We start from the raw sequence: 7,949 nt of genomic DNA, 5'->3' as shown, positions 1-7,949 counted from the left end.
TTCTGTGAGATCAGAATTTTATACCCAGCTATTGTTTATGAGAAAAGGTGCTCAAAGGTTTTTGGATATACTGCAATGCCCATACCTGCCTTTAAATTTGCTCAGAAAAATTCTAGAAAGCAAGAAACAAATTAAACTTAGAATTTCACAACTATATCAGTATGACAAACTAAGCAAACACAGCACACGCACACATGTGTGAGCGCTTCTCTACCTCTCCACGTTGGAGAAAAGCTAGTGAGAGGAGGGCAGGGTTACACGTCCTTACAGGATACAAGGTTCTGGAAAAAGAGATTTAATCAGCAGATCAGAATTTTAAAGAATTTTTGGAAAGCTATATAGTAGACTGGCTTGGCAGTAGGAGAGTGGAGAAAAACCACAAACAAATGGAGACATCTGGCTATGGTGAGGGCCTGTGGTTAGAGCTACTGGAGAGGCTACAGTGGAGGATTGCTTGAGCACATGAATTTGATGCCAGCTTGGGAAACATATCAAAACTTACCAGGAAAAAAGAAGGAATTATGTAAGGAAGAAGGAAGGAAAGAAGAAGGAAGAAAACAGAGACAGCTGGGCATCTGAAATGGGTCACTGCAGAAGACAGCACCGGTCCTCCCCCAGAGAGCCCTGGAAAGTCTCCAAGATCACCATCAATGAGGGTTAGAAATATTTGTCGAATGATGTTGGATGAATGAGCGGGCTGTGTGGTAATTAGCAACATAATTAATTGAAAGGTTGCCAGCCCAGCTGGGCTGGTCCTTGATTCTGATACACAGAAAGCTGGCTGTGTTATTTCCTTCTGTATAATAGATGAGATGTGTCCTCTAAATAACATGGTACTCCTGTCTTCAGGAAAGGAGAAATTAATGGAAGGGCAGCTTTGTGCCAAGCTCAGTTCTAATGTGACTAAGGAGCCTGGGACTTCTTACATGCCCTTGCCTCATCCAACCCCTTAAGAGGCATCTGTAAGAAGAAGGATCCCTCTGCCCAAAAGAACGAAAGCGTGCTTCCTTCTAACGCAATGGTTGTTAACCTTCCTTATGTTTGATCCTTCAATACACTTCTTCATGTTGTGATGACTCCTAACCATAAAAAAATTATTTCATTGATACCTCATAACTGTACTGTTATGAATCATAATATAAATATCTGATATGTGACCCCCACAGGGGGTCACTAGCCACAGGCCGAGAGCCACTGATCTAGGGAGATGGCCAGGCACCCTGCATGTGGTTAACCCCCTACCCCGGAACTGCTGACCAAAACAAAGCTTAGTGACTGACAGTGCCCACTCTAGTTCTTTAGTGCTCTAGGGAAAGTGAATCAGCAGTGAGAAGCTCTCCTGTGAAAGGACAGACCCTGAGAGATTAGCACAGGCAGGGCAGGCAACTATGGCATCTTCAGTGACAACCAGCAGAGACATGTCAAAGGATATTGAACTCATAGAAAGAGCACACTTCTTTGAAATGGAGTCAGTGGATGAACAAGCAAGTGTAAGTAGTAAAGCCACAGAGTGATAACGTGATTGTTACAGAAATGGTTCAGAAGTGTAGTCAATCCAGATGTAGTCAATGGATTGTAGCTAAGAGAAACCTGTCTGTGGTCTTGTCATTAGCCTTTTCCCAACTCTCAAGACAGATAAGCTTTTTCTATTTTGGAGTTTGTTAGAACAGCAAATGTACTTGTCACGTTGTATTTCTATGCTTTGTCTTATTTTTAAAAAAGATGCAATTTTACTTCATGACGCTGAAGTTTCTTTGCCTTCTCCAAAACCCCACTCTTTTCCTTTGTGGAACTTCTAGGCCTTGCTTTGTGGGCATGTGCAATATCTCCTAACTTTTCTGAGGAAATAGTGCCATCATTTATTTTCAAATGCATAAAATTACAGGTTCATGTTTATTTTATTTTATTTGGATTTATTCTGAAAATTTCTGAAAGCCTAACACCACAAAATTTAGGATAGAAAAGGATAACTTGTTTATTAAAAACTGTTTTCATGTTCTGAAATGTCCTTCTGTAGTTGCTTCACCTGTTACAGATGCCTGACACAGAACGTGGTGATCTGAGTGCCCCACACCTGTGAGGGATTCAAGGGAATTGCCTGCTTCCTTCCAGATCACTGTTTTCCTAAAATAAATAAAAAGCCACCAACAATTTTTAGCTAATACTTGTGACGTTTTCTTCTGATTTTCTAAACAATGTGTTAGCATTGTTATTTTCTAATTTTCAATGTTTGTATTATTTATTGGTTTGCTGTAAGACTAAAGCAGAAAAGCTTAGAGAATAGTTTAGTTACCCAGTATTCCACTTGTATTAGCTATATACACCCTTCTTTTTTCCTCCTCCTCTACTTCTTGTACTACTACTACTACTACTACTACTACTAATAATAATAATAATAATAATAATAATAATAATAATAATAATAATTGTTATTGTTATTAAAATCTGGCAGCCCAAGACCCTTAGCTGCACATATTTGGCAGATAGACCCTGTGTTGAACAACATACCTAGCAATATGCTCACAACATAGGAACCGCTTCTGCATAGGGCTGTACACATACTATTTTCTGAGCAATGGACAAGTTTCTCCTCCACAGAACAACCATCAAACTTAGAAGTCTGGTTGATCATTTTCTTGTTATGTCACTAAGAGGAATGAATAAAATGGAAGGGAGGCCATGCCAACATTGGCCAACTCTGAACCGGTGAGCATTACCTCAGGCATCACTCGATTTAGTTTGCACACTGATGAGCTTCTGTGGGTAAGCATTTTAGTATCTGTGCTTTGCAAACGAGGCATCGACAGCACATTCAGGGCTACACAGATTACTGTTGTTATAATTCACAGTATGAGTGCTTGGTCTCTGGCTCTGGTGCTCTTTTGAAAGTTGTGGAGAGTTTAGGTCAGAGGCTGCAGACAGATGGCAAAAGGAGAGAATGGGGCAGGCCCTTGGGTGTGCTTCCTGCCCCTGCTTCAGACTTCAGGTACTCCTTTCTGGTTCTGTGAGGAGTGTCTGTCAAACGATCCACTGCCACAGATTCTGTGATGAACACCCCATGCCCTCTCTGCTCTAAAACACAGCAACTCTCTGAAACTGTGAGCTTAAATAATTCTTCTCCTAAGTTGCCTTTGCAGGACATTTCGACACTGCCATGGGAAAAGCCTAGATGAGTGTGCCCACAGAGCCTCTGCTCTTTACACAGAAAACTCAGAGTCAGAAGAATAAAGCCAATGCTTGTCACCAGGTGATGAGCAACATCTCCTATGTCAAGGATGCCCTAGGAATGTCCTCACGAACACTGAGGGACCCTGTGTGTAACTTCGTATGTCAATTGGATGCATCAGTTGGTGGTAATCTGTACCAATTCAGTTATTTCCAGAAAATTATAAAAGAAGCTGCACTCCCTCCTGACTGTAGTAGGGGTTTTGAAAGCAGGAGGCCCATCTCTCCCTACCCACACTCTTATCCGGCCGCCTGTATCCCATGCCTCAGCACCAGCACTATCTGTAGGCAAATACTAACATAGGCATACAGAGCTAAGCACAAACAGGTCAAGGAAGCCCAACTCTGGCACAGCTTTTAACTCCCTGGGTAATAGAAATGGGAGCACTTCCTAGAAAATGACTTGTTCTTGGCAATAACGGTGACTATGGACTGGGTGATCAGTTGGGGTGGATATGGATGGGTAGATGGGACTCTAGGTAAATGGACAGAGAGGTTCTGAGAGTGTAAACCACAAAGACACTCAAATCCCTTGGGATGGTCCTTGGTGCTGTCCTCTCTCCTCCTCTGCTGGAGACACAGTTAGAAGGTGTTAGCTCCTGTCTTTATGGCATGTTTCCAAATACTGTGTGAGAAGCATTCAGTGCCATGCTTAAATGCTCACCAACACAGTTTCGATCTATTGCAGAGTCAATTAGCATCCATGAGGGCAGCTTGGAACTGTAGCACATATGAATGAGATGGTGACGGGGAGAGATTTCCAGTCTTCTTTGTGTGGCTTTCCATTCTCATTCTCGTGAATGCACAAGAGTCAGGTTCACTGAGCTGTTTCCTCCTGACTGAGACCTGTCCCTTCTTCCGTTAGTTTGAGATAAAGCCCTGGTATTTACAGCTAGACGTCAAGAGAGTTCCAGGCTAGGTTCATGTTCATAACTCTACCTGATCATCATTAGATCACGTCGCTTTCTGCCTTCATAAAATTTCACCAAATTTTATGGTTAGACCAGTTTTGTGCCATGACACAATGAAACAAAACAAAACAAAAAAGCAAAAAAAAAAATGCTACAAAGAAGGCTTCTTCCTCATTTTACCTTCACAAAACAGAAAGGTCTCCATGAGACCCACCAAGTACTTCATTGTACAATTGTCCTGTTTTCTGGTAGCCATGCTAAATCATGGCTCAAATCCTATGTGTTCACAATGCCCTCTAAGGAGACATTCCAGTTTTCATGCTCTTTGTTTTCCCCAGCAGGAAGTCTAATGAACTGAGTATTTTTTAAACCCACATTCCGGTTGAACTTTGGCTGTGGAATATTGAAGAGACAACCTCAGAGTTAATATACACTCCTCCCACTAAGCCCAGACATGTAGCAGCCTCCTTTATCTCCCACTGCTGGGCACACAATGTCTGTGAGCTTTGTAGACATGACAGAAGGGCATATTCTCCCCCATTCTCTTGGGTGTTTTTCTTTCTTTCTTTCTTTTTCTTTTTTCTTTCTTTCTTTTTTTTCCCCCAGATGTTGACTTTCCGAAGCCCAAATTCTTGATTCCTGTCTCAGGGTCATGAGTTTCAGGTGTGTACCACCTGCCCACATTCTTTGTGTTCTTGAGAGTAGTAGTCTTTTGTTTGTTTGTTTGTTTGTTTGTTTGTTTATTTTCTTCTTATGGGGCCAGTGTAGATTCTTTTACATCTAATTTAGGATGTCTGTCATCTCAGTCAATACTCTTAACAAGGAAAGATTCAGTATAACCACTTGTGAGAAACTCATACAGAGCTGCCCAGTTGAACAAAGGTGGGGGCGGGGCACACAATCTCTGGGTGATGCTCACCTTCACAAGGAAGCCAGAGGAGTGCTGGGGTAGGGCTTGTTTTCACATTGGGAAGGTGGGCCAGGAGTGAATGCTGTACAGTAGAGGGTGACTGGATACTGCTGAGAGCATGCTCTCCCTAACTAGAAGCACTTCAGTGGCTGCCGTTTTGCCATGATTTTTAAAAGTTAAGTGGAAATGCAAAGCATAGCGTGAAATCTGATTTTTTTGATGTTGGTATTAACTTCAAGTGTTTAAACAGAGCAAAGCCAGCCTGTTTGATTCTGCTGTGCAACCCTGTCCCCTGGTGATCCCTTCTGTTACAGAGTGAGATTAAAGTACAATCAAAACACCAAGGAATTATCGGGCCCCTTGCTGAGTTTTCCTATGAAAAGAAAAGTTCTGGAAACATCTGGCTTTCCTTATACAAGCGAACAGTTCCTGGGTAATTACTCTTATCATATTGGATATTGGATAATTATTTCTATCACACTAATCTCCATAGAAAATTCTCTGATAAACTAGGAGCTTGGGGGAAATCAGGAATGAATTCTCAGATTGTGAATCATGGTCTGAGCTTTTGGAAAATTACTGTAAGCAAAGGGATATAGTTGTTTTGAAATTAAAAACAATCAAAACCGTGTTTATTTCTTTTAGTCGGGCCCTTTAATATAGTTGTTTGACAAGAAGAAATCTGATAAATTATGTCCTAGTTTGGTTTCTGTGGCTATGAGAAAACATTCTAGCCAAAAACAACCTGAGGAGGAGAGGGTTTATTTAGCTTACAGGTTCCAGTCCATCATCCCACACAGCCAAGGCAGGAGCTGAAGCAGAGACCACTTAATGCTATTTACTGGCTTCCTCCCTCTGGCTTGCAATTCTCCCTGGTTTGCTCAGCATTCTCATATAGGCCAGGATCACATGTCCAGGCACAGAACCCTTTAGATTTGTGCTGGACCTTTCTACAGTCATGTGCAATATACAAGTAAGAAAATGTCCCACAGGCATGCCCACAGATCAGCCTGCTGGAGGTCGATCATCAATTTAAATTCCCTGATGAGTCCAGTTTGGGTTAAGCTGACAAAATTAACCAGTGCGATGAGCTTGCGTGACAAGCGAAGAGGGCAGCTGTAAGTTTGGATACCAGAGACTGCAGAGCTCTCCTTTCTCCCCAGGCTCATGTATGTGATTTACCTGATGGGGACTTAGTACTAAATGCCACCCCTCCCCTTTTTGGCGCATTGTTCGAGACTTTGCTTTTCTTTGAAATGATTATTTAGAACTTGCCAAAGTCTCACTGTCAGGAAAGACTCAGGGAAAACTGATCTGATCCTAAGTAGCAGCCCTCTGTTTGGGGTTTAAACTGAGCAGGTCTTTACAACCTAGAAATCCAGAGTGTAGCATTTACCCTGTGAAGGCTTAAATCCATCGCAGGTACAGAAAGGAGTTCCCAGAGCCATCAAATCCAACTAAATTTCATTTTAAAAATGTTTGCCATATTGATCTGGTCTCTTCTTAAACTCCCCCAATTCACCAGTAATTGAGAACATACAAACCCTACCATTATTTTATCTCAAATAGTTGTAATAGACAATCTCCTCTTCTCCGGACTCATTCTCTCAGTTTGACTTACTTCTGTGTGTAATCAGCATCTGACTCTATTGGTCCCAAGTTCATGGGTTTCCCCATCACAGCTCAACCATAGTTGGGAGGAGGGAAATGACTCATGTATAAACATTCCTAAGAAATCCAGAGGATCAGCATGGCTCACATGGCTGTTGTGCTGGAGTAGATAGTGTAAGTAACCTGGTTCTTTAATATGCACAGAAGAATGAGTGTCAGTGCTAGGCAAACACTAAGTCTCTTTATATAATAGATTGGGCATCTGAGGGTGCGGCATCTGCATTATGAACCTGCAAGCTATTCTCCATGGATACTGAAGGATGACCCACTGACTTTCCTTCAACATGCCATCCTTCAGGTTGTCTAAGAAAGCATTCATTCCCAGGTTCTCTTCAGGATAGGAGAATGTGCTGAATTCTGTCAACATCTTGATGTCCCACTGTCTCCAAGCATGTGTCCATTTACAATGTTGACCCTCATTTCATTATATTCTGTTTTATTTAAAACCACATTAAAGAGTGGCACCCAGAAATGTCAATGACAGTTAATAGTATAAATGCCTCATTTCCTTCCTTCCTTTCTATCTATCTATCTATCTATCTATCTATCTATCTATCTATCTATCTATCTATCTATCTATCTATCTAAAGCACATGATAGACCAATTTTTGTTATAATTAGTTGGTGTGTTTTTGAGACAGAGTCTCTTTACATTATTACCTGGTTAGTCAAGAACTCAAGACCTAAGGGCTCCTGCTGCCTCAGTCTCCTCAGCGGCTGCTACAATGAAAAGGTAAGATTGTTTTAGCTTTTAAAAATAATCTCTTCAAATGATTAAAAATGTTTGAGCTTCTCTTCAGTTAACACATAGTGTTTCTTATGTTCCTCCAGTAGCCTTCAATGCAATGGTAGCAAGAGCTCTGACCTTGTTAATCAGATTGTTAATTGTGTGCATGGGTTTTACATTGTACAAATGTTTTGTTAGAAGTGCCATGTTCTGAAGTTGTCCAGGGTAGCATTGGAAAGAACTCACTAAATCCTCTTTTCAAAAAAATCACTGCATATGTTCATATTAATCCAAAAAGGAGACATTTCTTTTTGTCCTGCATTCGGAATTTAGGGGAATTTGGTTTTTAAGTAAAGTTGCACAATTACATCTTCAAGTATTGAAGGTGCAGATGAATACAAGACAGAAAGTCCAGTTTCAAAGTTGTACTTTGCCAAACGAGCATTTTATCTCTGTGTGGGGAGCTAGGGTAAGGTTGTAGCTGTAGCCAGCTGTTAGGTATCAC

The sequence above is a fragment of the Rattus norvegicus genome, chromosome 10, assembly GCF_036323735.1.
Source record: "Rattus norvegicus strain BN/NHsdMcwi chromosome 10, GRCr8, whole genome shotgun sequence".
Taxonomy (NCBI): Eukaryota; Metazoa; Chordata; class Mammalia; order Rodentia; family Muridae; genus Rattus; species Rattus norvegicus.
The sequence above is the reverse complement of the archived record's forward strand: the minus strand, read 5'-3'. Positions refer to the sequence as shown.